The sequence below is a fragment of the Rhynchophorus ferrugineus genome, unplaced genomic scaffold (assembly GCF_030347505.1).
Source record: "Rhynchophorus ferrugineus isolate W39M unplaced genomic scaffold, kcgeb_rfMv2 rfM2, whole genome shotgun sequence".
NCBI lineage: Eukaryota > Metazoa > Arthropoda > Insecta > Coleoptera > Curculionidae > Rhynchophorus > Rhynchophorus ferrugineus.
The window spans coordinates 19,498,750-19,517,778 of NW_027472581.1; the positions used below are offsets into that span (position 1 = coordinate 19,498,750).

The 19,029-nt window shown below is 32.5% G+C and overlaps 1 protein-coding gene across 5 annotated transcripts in view; it reads left to right on the plus strand.

The window, feature by feature from the left end:
* The window catches only part of hts (adducin 1-like protein hts), a 138,365-nt gene that overhangs the window by 101,319 nt on the left and 18,017 nt on the right, over window positions 1–19,029 (plus strand). Inside the window, exon 1 of one of the 5 annotated variants that reach the window (XM_076394157.1) lies at window positions 1,994–2,140. The exons of the other annotated variants lie outside the window; for them this stretch is intronic. The gene's annotated coding sequence lies outside the window, so the exon portion shown is untranslated. Of the gene's footprint in view, window positions 1–1,993; window positions 2,141–19,029 lie in introns of those variants that run through there. 5 annotated transcript variants of the gene reach the window in all.

Here is a 19,029-nt window from a genome sequence, read left to right on the forward strand (position 1 = left end):
AATATAATACATAAAAATTTGTTTTACATTTTTACGTGGTACGATAGAAGAATGTATACAGAAGGCTTGCACTAAATTTTATATAAATCGGCACAGTAGAACTTGATATATCATGTCAACCATAACCGAGAAAATAGTTTCGAGAAAAATACGTTTAAAGTTTTATTTTTTGATACCGCGTAAAACAGCAAAACATCTTCGAAAATAATTTAGACTTGAAAATATGGAGTAACCAGGCTGGGTAAGACCGGATGTCTTCTGGGATGATTTTTAAAGTTGGTCACTCGCCAGTCGGTAGGCTTAATGCTGAGGACCGTGGTCCGGAGAACGTTAAACTTTAGGTCCAGTCCAGATAAACCCATCGTTGGTAAAAGGAGACTTTAAAATGTATTTTAAAAAAAATATATTTTTGTCAGTTTTGCAGATTAGAATACTGCCTCAATAAATAAGCCCCATAATTCGAAGCTCATTTTAGATAACAGGCCGAATCCAGAAAATCCTCATATTACATTATTTAGTGGTGCGTCATAACTATATAACAACTAATGAAGTAGCCCGGTTGTCATGAATATGAAAATACAAATGTAAACATTTTTTTTTATTTAACTTTAAATGAAGAACGTCCTTAATCAACAAAGTAAATAATTGTACCTGGCGTTGGGAACTATCGACCGAAAATAGTCCAAACACTCGATAGTCGAAAACAGTCGAAATAGTCGATAGTCAAGAAACTAAAGACTGAAAATAGTAATTATTATTGTTTATATACTGTATATATTCTGTTTGTTTCAATTCGTGACGTCAGACGGAGATGTAGGAAACCTTTCCTGTATAAATTGTGAGAGAGGAAAGGACGGAGATAATTGCTTGGACCAATTAATTATATATGTAGTTATATTTTCCAACGGTAGTATAGGCGAGTCCGAGATGTACATATTCCTTCACGTACTAACTTTAAAAAAGAAAAAGGAAAGAAATAATTACTGAAAACTATTAACATGCAATTAATAAATTCATTTTAAACAAAGTAGAATTACTTTTGAATGTTCTGTGGACTGGTCAAAAGGAATGGAATAATACCCGACAAATGTTTTATCGTATTTTAATATGTTAATTGCTATTTTTAAATAGTATACTATAATAAATATAGACAATACAATATAACTTAAACAAAACCTAAATACTAAACAAAAACAAAGACGTACAATAACTAAACATAAATACTAAATAAAAATTAATACACATATTGAAAAATAATCGTAAAATAAGTACTAGACTTTTTAAAATAAAGTAAATGCTTTATTTATTATTGGATGGAAATATTTTTTAACAAAAATCGAGAGAGTAATCGGAATATTACCTATTATTGCCATAAAAACAGTCAATAATATTTTATTATTTATCATTCACAATTATAATCTTTTTACCCTATTACATTAACAATCTTGAAAAATATTGTTCCAAAATGCTGCTATATTAATATACAATATATTGTTATATACAAGAAAACTACCAAAAAATCATAAAACTATATACATTACATATGCCTAATTTCGGCATATTTTTGTCAAGGTCGCGGTTAGGACGGTAGACCCAGAACGTAAAAAATCAGTCAAATGAAACTAGTAGAATCAAAAATAGTAACAAAATCAATCGGACCGAAAATAGCGACTGAAATAGTCGATTGTAAAAAGTAGTCAATTACTAAACAGTCGATAGTCGTTTTCGGTCGATAGTTCCCAACGTTAACTATACCTATTTTGTTTTACTACTAACTAAGTTTGATTTTCTATTTTCAGTCAGATTACTCTGTTTGTCTCTAAATACTAATAAATCACGTTAATACATATTAAAATAATCTTTTTAGAGAAACTATGTAGTGTATGTTATCGCATTCCGTGATTAAAATGTGTCATAAGTAAATCTTTAATTAGAATTTCTTATCAGCGTTGTCACCATACGAGATAATATGTATTCTGCTCCTAATCAATTCAGTCATCTTGCGATCGTGAATTTATTAAAACAGTATTCAGCCGTGATTTAGAACGATAAATAGTTTTTAATTTGTAGTAACCGTTAGTATCGTGGATAAGCTGCTTTGTTTTTATGTTTTTGTTTGGAAAACTTTTGTGTTTTACAAGTAAGAGTTAAATAAATAACTATTCTTAAGGGATTTTAAGTAATATTATAACATGTTGGATGGAATCCATTTATTACATCGATCTATAATAACAGTTTGGTTCAATACAGTTTTATCAAACAAGAACAGAGTTTCAACGATCCTCTCTTTTTAAGTGGTTTTCTATGATTCATTTTCGTATTCTGTAAATGTTGTGACACAATGTTGGATAACATTTAATAGCTTAGTTAATTTGTCTGTGGTACAAAACTCAATCGAGTAATATTTCCATTTTCATAACTATATATACTCTTGTGCTCTCTGTCATATTCGTCATATAAAGCGTGCGATATTTTTTCCTGTAATGGTGTAGTAAAACTTCCCGCAAATGCTTTCCATTTTCCTTTTTCGTATTTTCCTTAATGGCAACCGTGATAAGTATCATTATACTTGCATCTTCTCTAAATATCAATTGTGACACGAATGAACACTGACTAAATTCAAAATAGTACAACATATCTATCGATTAAAAGTGATTAGATGTGATTTGCTTTTTAAATTGTCTTGATACCAATGATTTATACTTTTATCAATCATTTTCGTTTTTTGTTGTTATCGTTTTTATTGTCAGGGTTAATTTATAACTACTATTTTACTTTATCAATATCAGTTTTAGTTTATATTTGTTTCTCATACAATATATCGGCGAAAATAAAGTTTGAATGATATCTTTAAAATTGTTAATTAATATCAGAACAATTAAAGCAATTTAGGAGCCAATACCTCTTGATAATAAGTGCTTTTAATAATGTAGTTAATTTAAGTTGAATCATTGAGATTTATAGTTAGTAATTTATTTTTTTACTTATCAACTTACACGTTATTGTTGGTGTCGTGTCTTAGACTTTCTCACTATATTTTAACATTATCGATATATTGCAACTATTCTTGCTTCAGGGATTGTTTAGATTATTCCATCCGATAGGAATGGAAATATATAGTTATATTTTTATAATTGCATAGGTTTTGTGAAGGACTAGTTGCTGTAAATCCATAACATGTTGATTAGATCATAGATAGGAAGTATTGACTTGCTTCATTTACATTTACACGGCTTTAAATCTATTTTCATGAAGTTTTAGTCGAACAAATTCGGTAAGGGATTAAAGACATGTTACACTACAGACATGTAGACATTAGATATGCTTGGTACAATATTAATTTTTGTTACAAGCAAGACCAGCTCGGAAAAGATGTATCACTATGTATTCCCTAAATTAAAATTAGGCTACTTAAGCTAAAGTTAATAATAGTGACACTTATACAGTATACAAGTTCGAGTTACTTGAATCGCTTCATCCTTCTACTTTTGTAACCTTATTTGATGTTTTTTAATGTTTCGAAATCTTGAATAACTTTGTGAATGTAGATCCATCTAATTTCGGGGTCATTGGTTATATAGCGATAAGCATTGGTAATCAATCCAAAAACTTTGTATGGGCAACGTTGGAGTACTAGTTACTTTGATGACGCAGTATAACCCTATATTTGCATCCTATAGGTCCAAAGAGGCTTTGTAATTGACTGATAATTTCCGGTCAACCAGTTCAGTTCTGTGATTTTGAGTCTGATCTGCTCTGCTTTTTGTCTAACGTGTCTTTATTTATTAAGTTATAAGATTTAAACCATAATTTAGTTATATTTAAATTGATCTGATGATGCTGTAGTGGCTATTTAGTTTTTGTTTTTATATTATCAATTAAAGTAATTATCAAAATAAATTATATTATATTATGTCACAGCCAATCGACCAACTGAAGTCGACCGCCATTTCTTCTTCGTAAGCATAATATCATTTTCCATGCGATACATCCCAGTGAAACCTTTCACCGTGTTCATCCATCATCAAACATTCGTTACTTGAACTTCCCTCTTCTTGTTTGACCTTCCGTATAGAACATTAAATATTTCATATATCTTATATATGCACAAGAATCATTAATATATAACACTTGAATAAGACGAGTTTTTATAGGGAACAACCCGATATGGACCGACGTCTAGCATAGAAGAAACACTAGAACAGAGCTAAAGAACTAGATTTGATAACAACGAATATAATAAGGCATTAGTATTAAGTATTTCGAAAGAATGTCAGTGCATCCCATTAGACTTGCCAATTAGTTAAATGTGAGTGTGTAAATTAAAGTTCACAATACATAACAGTGAAGATATATATAAACTTTAATTATAATTGATTAGAGTTGATATACTTATACTTATGACGAGGCATCAATAGGCTTCACTTGTCGTTATGTGTCATTTCGTCGAAGTGTGAATAAACATTTTTTCGGTGCTTAGAAAATGTCAGAATTTGTATCAAGTAAATCGCATTTACTGGAACTTTAACTTTTTTATGTCAATTTGATGTAAAAGGCGGCTGGTCATCGAATCCTGTGTGAAGCTTATATCAGCCATGCTCCATCGATTTCAACATGTGAATACTGGCTTCGAAGTTAAAAGTGGTGATATTGACTCTGAAGGCAAAGAGCGTTCTGAACATCAAAAAAAAATTGAAGATCGGGATTTGAAGACGTTACTCGAATGCCCTTGAATCGACGAGCATGCATCACAATTTGAATACGAACAAAGACAAAACAATGTTATTTTTCAGCATGACAACGCTTGATCATATGTTGCAAAACCGCCGAAAAAATATTAGGAAATATTAAAATGCGAAGTGATAACTACTTGTTTCGACATATGAGTCGTGACCTATCTAAGCAGGGCTTCACTAATTTTGAAGGTACCAAAAATTGGTCGATTCATGGATAGCCTCAAAAGATACATCGTCCTTTGGAGATGGAATGCGTAAATGTATGTATATAATGTACTTTATAACCCAACAAAGGGTGCGCCATACTTATCTAACGTGCTCTGTGTTCCAAGTATTTTGTAATATCGTATTTCGAAGTGCTCCGTTATTATTTCGTACATCCCCCCGTAACCGAACCATTTAAAAAGTCAATTTTTATCGTCTGCGCTATATCAAAACCTGTTTGAAACACCGCATACTGCTTCGTTTTAACCATTTCTAACACCCTCGTTGTGGATTCTTTTTAAACCCGCGTGCCGAAACATAAATTACGCCCTTTCAAACGCTACGTCTTCGACGGTTTATTTCTGGCCTCGCTCAGTTTTTTTCCGTCTAATTTTAAGCCTTTCTCTAACCTGGAAGTGGAGATTACACCCAAATGTTTGTAGTCGGCAGAACAGAATGCGCGACGGACGAGCCCGTGCCCGGTTGTCACGTTTTCTTTTGCCGTTAAAAATAGTCGCGTCTGTAAAGGATGTTTTTTTATTTGAACGAAAAGGTTAGAGAGGATTTATCGATTGTTTTGATCGGTATTGAAATGTTCGTTAATTAGCGTCTGTGTCGTCTGCTGAGACCACAAAAAAATGTCGAAAAGGAGTTGTTGAAGCATTGTGTTTAAGCTGAATATCTGGAAGTTACAATTGTGTCGTCGCCGGCATTTGGATATTTAATGGATTTATCATTATCATCGACATTGCTCGCCCATGCGAAGAGAGTGTCAATAAATTTCAGATCTTGACGAGAATGTAGAACATCAAGTTCCAAAGACATAAGTGGATAGTGCTCCACTATACATTCTTCTCGAGATATCTACTTCCATTATTCTTTAAACTTTCCAATAAATCGTAGGATAAATGTACCAAAACAATTTGTTTTAATTTCTGTATTCAGTAATTTAGACACATTGATGTTTTCATAATTTTTAATAAATGTATCTTTTGAGGCTATCTACGAATCAACCCATTTTTTGGTTTATTCATAAAAAGTGAAGCGCAACACGTCAGGTAGACACGTCACAACTTATATGTCGGAACAAGTAGTAATCAAGCGGAACAAGGTCTAGAGAATACGGCGGGAAGAGTTGCATTTTTAATGTTTCCAAGTATGTTTTCTCCAGTTTTGCAACATCGGGCCTTATCAGATGGTTTCACCGAGTAATGCCTTAAGATACTCCTCTTCAAATTTTTTTTAAAAAAAAGTAAAATTCCCACAAATGTGATTTACTCGGTAGAAATGCAGGCATTTTCAACGCACTGAAAAAATATTTTGTTCGCACTTGGAGAAAATGACACATACTGACGAGTGAAGCCTGTCATTGAGGCTTCAGAATGAATATGGTTACAAATGTATCAGATGCGATTTAATATACAGTAACACAGTTTATTGTAAATCCTTTAAAATTAATTACCTTTTCCCAAATAAAATATCGACATATATATCGCAATAAAAATATGTGGATTTTATAAAACGAAAACTTGTATTACTAAATGTTCACTTTCGTTTTTTTACTGTTTATCAGCCTCTTATCTTTGTTAAATTGTTCAAATATTCATCATGTTTATTTGATATTTAACATGAGCACACAAAATTCACTTGTTATATAAATACAAATATGTTGTTCAAACTAAAGCTAAGATAAAGTGAACCTTTAAAAACAATTGAATATAATGTTATAAGATATTGAATGGAATAACTGAAAAGTGATATCGTGTGTATTCATCGGACATTGTCTCTTCCGATTAGCACCTGTTTCTATGAATATGAATACTATCGCCATTTAGCTCAATAGTATATAACTACCTGTCAATTTTAGTTTTTAGATAATTACAACATAAACTAAATCGTAGGATTACATAATGTTTTTAAAGTGTATATTATTATTATTTCATTTATATTTCATTTTGTTCTATATTATATAGTCTATCCAGTTGTGTAAGTTGCTGTGAACATACATTATCAAAATATCTAGTGTACAGCCTGCCGCAATTTGTAAATTCGTTTTAGAATCAAACAATATTTTCCTTCTCATTTTATTCTAGTTAAAAAGAGACACAATGCTGTATGATAAGTTCGAAAACGTAAACGAATGAGCCTATCTGGTTGTCTAACTCTAACCTATGAACTATTGTGGCTATATTATTAATTGTAGTTTTTAGATGTACTATAATCTTAAAATAAATTATATTTGATAACAATTTTGTTTCATTATTTTATTTAGATTAGAATTTTGTTATAGATCAAAGACAAAATAAACTAAAACTCAGAGTTGATGGTGGCAACGTTGCACGCTTTAACGTCATAAATCGAGGGGACGTATGTTCACACCAACTTTGGAGAGACTATATTGCTGATTATGTCACATAACCTTTAATAATCAAGTATATATACTATATGAAACTATACAATCAAGTAGTAATTGTATAGTTTCGTATAACAGATGGCATTCAATATAAATCTGCAACTATATAAGATCCGCCGTTTTCTTCAGTAATTTTATTCATTCAACGCATTAATTTATTTTATTGTATGTAATTTAACAAAATTAAATTGAAATCAAAATACACGACTTTGAACTATTACTATATTATCAAAATTAACATTGAAAGCTAACTAAAATATTTCGTTGTAAGAAATAACAAAACTTTTGAAGGTGAAATGAATTGAATATCCAAATCTCGTATAAATATGTTGCTGATTATTGATTGTCATTCAAAGAACTAGTTCGTGAAATCCTCTGTGTCCTTTTTTTAATTTCTGTCTATAACAAATTTGAACACGAGCTATAGAAGTTGTACCAGTCACCGTGTGAAAGGTGAGGCTGATGTGTTGTCGGTTTTCTATTTTTTACCAAACCTCTAATTTTTTTTCCTAAGATAATATCATATATATTTTTATTTCTTGCTGCATTCTGATAATATTAACGAACCAGATACGGATTGTAATTGAATAATTCGAGTACGTTACCAGGAGTTAAGCGACTTCCGCTTCATGTCTCGTAATATTAGGTACACAAAGAATAAGGACTTGTGTCATACAGTTAACGTTAATAAAAATAAGAAAATATACGCACTGATAATAATAACTGATAAGAGAACCACTGTTCAATATCAAGAACATTTACAATATAACTTCTAATAATATTGAAATTAAAATTATATCATAATTTAAAAAAAGGCATTTGAAAAGCTCTTGTTCTCGCGTCTCAAGTCTGAAATCTCGCGTCAGTTTGCCAGTTCGAATTTTAAAAAATTGTATATTTATTTTACTTTCAACTGAATATATTTATTTTAAAATTACTATATTAATTAAATGCATTATCTATGATACATATTTCTTACTTCAACCTTTTTTTTTAGTTCTAATATACTCAATACCGTTTTAACTGTTGAAATTATATTTTAGTTTGTATCACGTCCTATCAATTCAATTAGCCAATAATGTTTTGGATTTTTTTTATAAAAATATAAAAGAAATTAATACAGAACTGGAAATATTACTCTATGAATATCTATCACCAACAAAATCAGAATTGGCTATCAAATGTAACTCAGTACTACGTTTTATAATATTTACACAGGATAAAACTATTTAAAAAAAAACAAGAAAAAATTAATTAATCGAATTGTTACTCTTGATTTAATATCTCCACAAGAATGCAGTATGCTTCAGTTATAATTTGTTTCATAAAATAATGTTCGAAAGTTATCCTCTATCGAAATAAACATTTTAAGTTAAAAATTAGATCGAAAGATAGAAAAAATCATACATTTTATCAATAATTTCAGGAGTACTCGGTTCTTCCACTGGATATCACGTACTGCGTTCATATTTTGTGGATATAGAATTGCATTTATAACTCATTAACTCAACTGTTTTTTGGTTCTCAACACTGTTCTCAACCCTTTATATATAAATATTTAACAATCGCTTATAACACACGTTTTTCGTTTCTTTCCTCAAGTGGCCCAAATAAATCCTTTTTGGTGGTACGAGCACCAAAAATCATCTCTTGGATTTTCTGAGAGTTCTTGTCACAATATTCGATATTTTCAACAAACTATACTTTTACACTTAAAAAAGTTACTTATGTTTCACTAGATAATAAAAACTTTTTGATCAATTTCACATTAAATTAATTGAAATATCATTATAAATAATAAAAAAAGGCAGTATGTGTTGCCATCTGCATCAAACATATGTTGCGCTGGTGTAGGGTGGGAGTTTCCTGGTAAAAGAGTACGAAATTATTAATATTTCGATCACATGATTTTATTTGCTTGGAATGTATAAAACTGTTGATTACATGAAAAAACTGACCAAAGTTAATGGTATCACTCATGAAATTTGGAAAAATACTCTGTGTGAAGGTGAACCCGACATTTCTTGCATACGTAGATTGTCTGGCTTTTGCAAATCTTGCATCTCATCCTTGCATTTTCTTCATTACGGATTATAATATGATAATTTCTATCCCCCTTAACTGCTCATGGCAATCTTTTTCTGCTGGGGCGTCCAAGGTTGGTGTTTTTTCTCTAAGGTTGGTGGTTTCCCTCCAGTTCAGATTCTTCTTCAGTTTTCAATAAACTTAATGCAATCTGGGATCTAAAATCGATTTCACTAATACTAGAACCTGTTGCTAGTTGTTACATTTTTCAGACCTTGACAATAGCACTGTCAATCCCATTAGAGAATAATGGCCTTCGCCATTTCTTGCCTCTAATTCTGATTTATCATTATCACACAAATCTACACCTCCCAGGCCTTCGTTATATTGGTGGATAACATTTGGTTGAGGGACTATGTTGTGCTTCTTTTCCTTCCAGTTGTGCATCTTTACATTCATTATTGGCTCAAGGGTACCAATGTTGGTAACGACTTTTACAACATAATTGTCATGCCACGTAACAGCGAATACTCTGTTATTACAATCAAATCTATTTTTTTTTTTTTTTTTTTTTTTTTTTTTTTTTTTTTTTTTTTTTTTTTTTTTTTTTTTTTTTTTTTATTACTCTTCGTGAGTCCACAATCTGCCCTATTGGCAATAAGTATTTCTTCTGTTTATATTATATATACATGGCATGTAGAAAATCACTTCATTAAGCAATCTTCTGTATAAAATATTAACTTAATTAATTAGACTTATTCTAATGCTTATTCTAAACTCTACATATGTCCAGTAATCAGATCAGGTGGTGTTAAACGTTTTAGTCTACGCACTTCACTATCACGTCGCATATTTAGCTGATTAGCGAGTACATTGGGATGCACTGACACTCTTTCGAAGTACTTCACACAAACACGTTGGATTACACTCGTTATAGGTTCTAGAGGAATATCGCGTTGTATCACTTTATTTGAAATATAGTACGGAGCATCAACAATGGCACGCAACACCTTATTTTGGAACCGTTGAATGATGGATATATTAGATTTGCTAGCGGTACCCCATAGTTGAATTCCATATGTCCAAATGGGCTTGAGTATAGACTCATACAGCAATACCTTGTTATCTAATGATAACTTGGATTTGCGCCCAATGAGCCAATACATTTGATATAATTTTAGTCCTAGTTGTTTCCGTTTAGAGAGTATGTGCTTCTTCCAGGTTAGGCGTCGATCTAAATGCATACCAAGATATTTAACATGCTCTGCTTGGGGGAGTTGACGATGATTGATATTTACTGGTGGACATGTTCTTCTACGCAGGGTAAACGTTATATGCGTGGATTTTGATTCATTGGCTTTAATGCGCCATGTCTTCAACCATAATTGTATTTGCTCCAGGTGGGTTTGTAGGTTTATTGATGCTGTGACTGGATCTTCATGGGATGCTAAGATTGCTGTATCATCTGCATATGTTGCCACAGTAGTTATTTTTGTGGTGGGCAGATCAGCCGTATACAGAAGATACAGTACTGGACCCAGTACACTACCTTGCGGAACTCCTGAATATATGGGATTTAATTCGGTATGTTCATCGCCTTGATTTACAATAAAATGTCTGTCAGTGAGATACGATTTCAGTAGCTGATAGTCCGGATGAGGGAGAAGTTTCTTTAGTTTAACCTGCAAGCCCGTATGCCATACTTTGTCAAAAGCCTGAGATATGTCTAGGAAAGCAGCCGAACAATATCTTTTGGCATTTAGGTCAGCGTTTATTTGGTTTACAAGTCTATGCACTTGTTCTATAGTCCCATGCTTATTGCGAAAGCCAAACTGATGTTCTGGAATAATTTTTCTTTTTTCTATTATATAGTTTAGTTTTTTTATGTATAATTTCTCGAAAACTTTCGAGATTATTGGTAATAAACTTATAGGTCGGTAGGAGGTCACATCTTCTGGTATTTTTCCTGGTTTAAGTATCATTAATATTTTAGCTACTTTCCAGATGCTAGGGAAGTAATTAATTCGTAGCATAGCATTAAATATATATGTTAATAGTTTTATAGCCTTTTCTGATAATTCTTTTAAAATTTTGCCAGTAATTAAGTCATAACCAGGAGCTTTTTTAATATTAATCTCTCTCATTATTGTATGTTTAACTTTTTTGACCGTTAATTTCTCGTGCGGTAAATCCATTTGAAATGGCGAATCTAGAAAGCTAGTAATTTTATTTTCGTCATCTTTATGTAGCTGAGACTGGAAAGGTTTAAAAACATTTTTTAAGTGTTTTGAGAAAATGTCGGCCTTCTCTTTATTGCTTCTCGCCCAATTATTTTCGCTTGTTTTAATAGGTGGGTTATGCTGCTGGGATCTCCTAAGCTTTTTTGTTGCTTTCCACAACGAATAGTCTGTAGCCTCAGTTGATGTCAAGTTTTCTAGGTATTCTTGAATGCCTTGGTTTTGTTCAATTTGAATTAGATCTCTCAGCTCTTTTATAGCCCTATTAAATTTTCTTTTATTCTCTTCAGTCCTTTGCTGTTGCCAATTTCGTCGTAACTTTCTTTTTTCTGCTATCTTTTTCTGTATTGTACATGATATATGTGTATTTTTTCTTGGAAATGTTTCACTGTTGGGAGTCGCGGAATATGCTGCCTCCTGTATATTTTTTGTAAGATTTATTGCTGCTATTTCTATATCCATTTCAGTTTGTAACGGTAAGTTTAGAGAGATATTTTGGTCTAAGTTTTCTCTAAATGAGGGCCAGTTAGTTCTATTATTGCACAGAGAAGGGGGTTTATCTTTGATGGTAATTTTTGAAGAAATTGTTACTATTATTGGTGAATGATCAGAAGACAGGTCGAAACATGATTCTGCCTGACACTTTTTTGGATCAATATTTTTTGTAATACAGAAATCTATTGTATCTGGTTTTTTATTTCTGTCTGAAGGCCAATATGTTGGTTCACCAGTAGAGATATGTTGTAAGTTATCTTTCCTTATGGCTTTGAGCAGTTCTCTACCTTTTGAGGTTATTATTCTTGAACCCCACATTAAATGTTTTGCATTATAATCTCCTCCTGCTATAAATCTATTACCTAACGTACTGAAGAACTCTTGAAATTGTTCTGCCTTGTTGTTATGTTTGGGTGGGCAATAAATCGCAGAAATTGTTAATGGTCCATGGGCTTCCTCTATGGTTATACTGGTGGCTTGCAGGTAGTCTTTGCGGAATTTTTCTTTTTCGAAATGCTTTATATCATCTCGAATTATTATGGCTGTACCTCCATGTGCTTTATCATCAGGGTGATTTGTATGATAAAGCTTATATTTAGGAACTTTCAGATAATTCTTGTCCGTAAAGTGTGTTTCGGAAACCATCATAATGTCAATATTTTGTTCATTTACGAACATTTTTAGTTCCCTGGCGTGTTGTTGGAGCCCATTGGCATTCCAGACGGCGATTTTGTAACTATTGGTTTCAGGCATTAGGCAAGTTTGCTTACGACGGTTGTGAGTAGACCAAGCATCGTACTCATTTGATCCATTAGTTTGGCCATCATATTTTCTAATCTTGAGATGTTGCTAGTTTCAGTAAGTTGAGATATTGTCTCTCGTTTTTGTGCTGAACCATTTTCAACTATTTGGGCATAAGTTATGTCTGGTTGACTTGTTCTGGTAGGTAGTGGTAGATTGGTAGTAGTGGATTGTTTTTGTTGATGCCTTTTTTCCCTTAAGGCAGGATAGAGTTTCTGCTGTAGTTGCTTGTGAACTGCGCAACCCTTGTAGTTCGCTGGATGATTTCCGTTACAGTTAACACATTTCACTTTTTCATCGCGAACTTTACGAGTACAATCTCCTGTTTTATGTTCTCCTGCACATTTTACGCATCTATATGATTTGCGACAGTAAGTCTTTGTGTGCCCGTGCGCTTGACACCTTGTGCATTGTGGTATAATTCTTTTTATATGTGGTGGTTCGCATTTAATAATATTATTTTCCAGTTTGGTGATTTCATACACCGCCTTATTATTTCCATTAGGTTTTATGTCTATATAAAACATAGGCAGAGGTTTTTTTGTCGTGTGATGTCGTATATTGTGAATATTTACGACCTCGTGGCCTTTTTCAGCTAGTGCTACCTTGATGGTGTTAAAGTCCGTCCCGTGATGTAATCCTTTTAATACGAATTTAAATGTTCTCTCGGATTTTGGCCTGAATGTATGGTATTGGGTGTTTCTTTCATCTAATTCTTTTATAAGAACTTTAAAGTGATCCGCTTCGAACAATTGGATTTTAATTGTTTCATAGCTCACTGTTTTAATTGTGTAGTTCGTAGTAATGGTTTTCAATAAGTCATGGATGTTTTTTATTAATCCTACCTTATAGACTGTTATTGGTGGTGGTTTGGGAACAACTTTTTCAGGGCTTGGTTGTATGTTCTCTTCAATTTCTTCCGACAGGTTGCTAAAACTGTTTTTTGTCTCTATCGGTTTCTGCAACCAATAGTCACTGATTCTTGTTTGTTTCCTCGCGATTTCTTCTTCCGGACTTCTCAATCGTTTTTTGTTAATGACTGTAGACCATTCTGATGGTGGAGTTTGCGTTATTGCTGTTTGTTCTAATCTTATATCAAAGTGTGCAGGTGATTTGGTTGAATCGCTATGGTTTGCCATTTTTTAATATTTTAATATTTTATTTAATTTACTTCCAGAGGATAAAAAAAATAAAATAAATACATTGTTTATTTCACGCACTTCATTTTTCACTTACGTTATTTTAGCACTAGTTTTTTACTATAAATACTATAAATGAATTTCAAAAGGACTGTTGTAAAATAAGATGAAATAATTTTAAACACTAATAAAAATGAGATGCAGTCCTTTTGTCTGGTCACGTAAACACGTATTCACTACACTTTAGGTCCACTGAGAGACGGATAGCCGTATCTGTTATGCGTTTTTAACACTCAATTAAATAACCGTAATAAAATACTGGGTTTTTTAAAGAACGGTATCTTTTTATAGCTTGGACCGTATTGAAAATACGTCTTCACCCTACGAAGGTTGGAACTGAACTGATCAAATCTATAATTAAAGTTTTTTTCGCTAAGGCCGTTACTGTTTGAAGTTGACAGCAAGCCACTTATTATTTTCTCACTCTCAGCTCCAAAGACTTTAATTTCAGACAACAAAGTAAGAAGGTAGTAACTTGTGAAGAAGTTATCAAAAAATATGGTATGATTTTCCTTTCCTTTTACCTAAACCCAGATTTTCATTAGACTTCTGTGAAGCTCAACCATAAGGGTCAGACCGATACACATATCTTCCAGCTGAAGCTATACACCACAACTAGGCAACTCCCAACGTTGCGTTAGCGCAACGGATGTATGAATTATACGCTGCAGTCATAAGTCAAATATATTCAAGAAAAAATATACATATATATTCCAAAGATATAACATTCAGAAATATGCACATAAAAGTTGAAATATATATTTTGATACTTAAAAAAATTATTAAAAAAACAAAGTTTTTAGTTTTTTTTCACGAAGTGTTAATTAATTAATTAATTATTAATTGTGAAATATAACAGGTCAATTGAAAAGTCCCCGGCCTGACACATAGATGGCGCTACTAGAATTAAATCCATATATTTTTTAGTTAGCCCTAACCCTCAAAAGATGCCTGTATAAATTTAACAGCAGTCGGATAATTAGTTTGTAAATTATAGCATTTTAAAAAGGAAGGATAAAAAAAAATTTCGCGTATTGATAAAATATTGCTTTTTGAAGGGATAAAATACAGTTGAAGCAAAAAATTGGCTTGATGCCGAGTTTCCGGACACTGCCCCAGGAAAATCAACCATCAGGCATTCGTATGCTAAGTTTAGACGTGATGAAGTGAGCACTGAAGACGGTGAACGCAGTGGACGCCCAAGAGGGGTAGGTTGTTGCCGACGAGAACATTTAAAAAATCCACAAAATAATTTTCAATTACTGTAAATTGAAATTGAATGAAATAGCAGACACTCTAAAGATATCAACTGAACGTGTACATCATATCATTGATGAATATTTGGGTATGAGAAAGCTCTGTGCAAAGTGGGTGCCGCGCGAGCTCATATTTGGCCTAAAACGACGACGAACTAATGATTCGGAGTAGTGTTTGAAGATGATCAAGCGTAAAAAACCCGAGTTTTTGCGTCGATATGTGATAATGGATGAAACATAGCTCCATCATTTTACTCCGAAGTCCAACCGACAGTAATCCGAGTGGACTGCACACGATGAACCCGCTCCTAAGCGTGAAAAAACGCAACAGTCGTTTGGCAAGGTTATGGCGTCTGTATTTTGGGATGTGCATGGAATAATTTTCATTGAGTACCTTGAAAAAAGAAAGACCATCAACAGCGACTATTATATAGTGTTATTGGACCGTTTGAATGACTAAATCGCCGAAAAACGACCTCATTTGAAGAAAAAGAAAGTGCTGCTTCACCAAGACAATCCACCGTGTCACAAGTCAATGAAAACGATGGCAAAAATTCATTAATTGGGCTCGAATTGCTTCCTCATCCACTGTATTCTCCAGATCTGGCCGCCATCGACTGTTTCCTGCTCTCAAATCTCAAAAGAATGCTCGCTGGGAAAACATTTTCGTCGAATGAAGAGGTGATTGCCAAAACTGAGGCCTATTTTGAAGCAAAGGACAAATTGTACTATAAAAATGATATCGAAAAGTTGGAGGGTCGCTATAATCAGTGTATCATCTTTGAAGGGAATTATATTGAATAAAAAAAAGTAATTTTGCCAAAAAAATGTGTTTTACTATGGTAGGCCGCGGATTTTTCAATTGACCTGTTAAACACATAGAAAAAGAGCTTGTGAATGCCTATAGCACATGCTTGATGACTTTTTATCATTGGTTGTGTTGAAAGAAATGGGTTATAATGTTCTTCATCAACAATATCAGCAATGAAATAACAGTAATCAATGAGAAACGCATGCCAGTTAAGATTTTTAAAAAGAACAATAAAATTATACGCTGTATTACAAAATAAAAACTATTAGGAGGATTTGCGTGCAACGAACATTTCACATACCAATTCCAAACAGACGATAAATAATAAAGAGAAAGGTCATTCATTTGATACAAGCGTTTATTTATTTTTTGCAGTGATCATTTTGTTGGGTGTGTGCGCACGATAGTTCGCATCAGTGGAAATACCAGTTTGAAGAATCGAATCGCGCTTAAAAAAACGTTATGCTAACACCTAAATGAATTATTTTTAATGCCATCTTTGCGTCCTTCGGAATCACTCCAGTCAAAATGCATCAGAATAAAAACGGTTTTGGTTAACTGTAAAGCGTACTAGAAGGCCACGGGAGGAACATCGATCAATGACACTCGGATCAAAACATTTCAAAAGACAGAGGACGTTATCTCGAATAATTGATGTTATTTCTGGCTGTATCTATACGATAATGTTTGATTAATGATATGTAGAGCGATGGAATTTTTTTGTTACTCGAAAAACTAGCATAACATGCCAATCATCAGCGCTACAACTTTTTAATAATGTTTTTAACACCTCTTAAAGAACGCTATTTATTAAAATCCGAAAATTTTTAACCGACTTCGAAAAAGGAGTAGGTTCTATTTAGGTATTTAATTATGTTCGCCGATTTCTCCGTCAATTATGGACCGATTTTTAAAATTCTTTTTTTTTTTTATTCGAAAGAGTGCACTTCCGACGTGGTACCATTCGAACCTAATCAGGATCTATTGAAGGGGGAGGGGGGATCGAGGAAAACGTTTAAATTTCAAAGGCACGTACAAAATTTTTACATATTTTTTATCTAAAATAACCAGATATTTGTGTATAATGTTATTTCTGAACTGATGTGACGGAAAATCGGAAGTCGTTCAATACAAAAGCCATTCGGTTTGCTTTTTAAGCACTTAACTATAGCATATAAGACCTCGTAGAAATATTGTAGACAATTGCTTCTATGGTGTAATTGTTAAAGCGTTTAGCTCCCAATCGGTGGTTGCGGTTTCGATTTCTGGCGTATTAACAAAAAAATTGAACTGAGTTCAAAATCAAATTGAATTGACTAAATTTTAAAAAATTAAAAAATAATCAAATTTAAATTTTTAACAAAATAAAAACATTTTAATATGTACATAATAATCGTTGTATTTTTAGGATAAATTGATATGGTTCTGTGAATGAAACAGTGGTGTTTACATTATGTGACCGTTATTTATTGAAGTAATATAAAAATGTGGAAAATACAAAATAGATAAAACGGATGGCAGCAGTGTTACCTGGAGACGAGGCTTGGGCAGTCGATGGTGGCTCGTCTAAACCAAACGATGGTCGGTTACTGAATTGATTGAAATGCATATATAAACGTCTCGGGGTTGCCAGCTATATCGGGTTCTAGTTGGCGCTGCTGGCACCCCGCTCGTGTTCAACATATATATATATATATATATATATATATATATATATATATATGTATATATATATATATATATATATATATATATATATATATATATATATATGTTTTCAAGAAGATGAAAACCAAGATGATGTCGAGAACCATATATTATGTATAACTATCAGACACAAATTAATATTTTGGCTGTGAAAAGAGAAGTAAAAAACCAGTACCAGGTGTATCGGAAAGTCATTACCGGTTTTTTTGGTAAAAAAACTACATAAATTTTAAGAAAATTGAAAAATTAATTTAATTGGCAGTCCAATAGTTGGCAGTTTTGCCCAAGTCCTTTGGGCAAAACCATTCATCGAGCCTATCATCGATCATATATATATATATATATATATATATATATATATATTTATATACATGTATATTCAAATACAAATTCAATTATTTGCACCATTCTAGTCCCTTGACCAACTGTTTGAAACTTTGTTTGGGTTGCCACACCGGTCTATTCCCCTTTTTCTATTCTAAATATACTGTTAATTACATTGCAATAATTATTTCACTTTAATTTTTGCTGTCTAAATGAGAGGATAATAATACAAAATATTTATGTCAAAATTAGTAGTCTTTGGTTGCAAGTAAGCTGTTCTTATTGCTTATAATGCTGGTCAGTTGACCATTATAGCTACTTAGTAACGTATGGTCTCGTCAAATACAATAACAAATCTAAATAAACAAAACAATGAGCATAAATCAACATATTTAATATAAGTATCACGTTGCACTGTAAATAAATACAGCTAAATGTTGGAATTTATTATTTTACGGGGGTTATTTTTTATATTTTAGGATTAATATTGAGGCCGTACACTTGATCTATTAACATCATGATCCATACGGGGCTCATTAGGCGTTTAAATACATTTTTGGAACGCTTTTTTCAACCTGATTGAAGAATTTTCAAAACATTACATTTCTAATGCAATAATGGTTTCACCGGAATCAAGCCAGGAACTATTTAAATTGACAAGCCCATCATCAAAGCAGATTCTAGCAGACCCGACAGATGTGGTCCTGTGCAAACGTAATTTTTCATTCTTCATGCGTGCAGTGATATTATGGTGATGCGCTGATCTTTAACCTGGCAAAAACAAAAATTTAATTTCATCCCAGTTTGGTTAGATCGCTCAG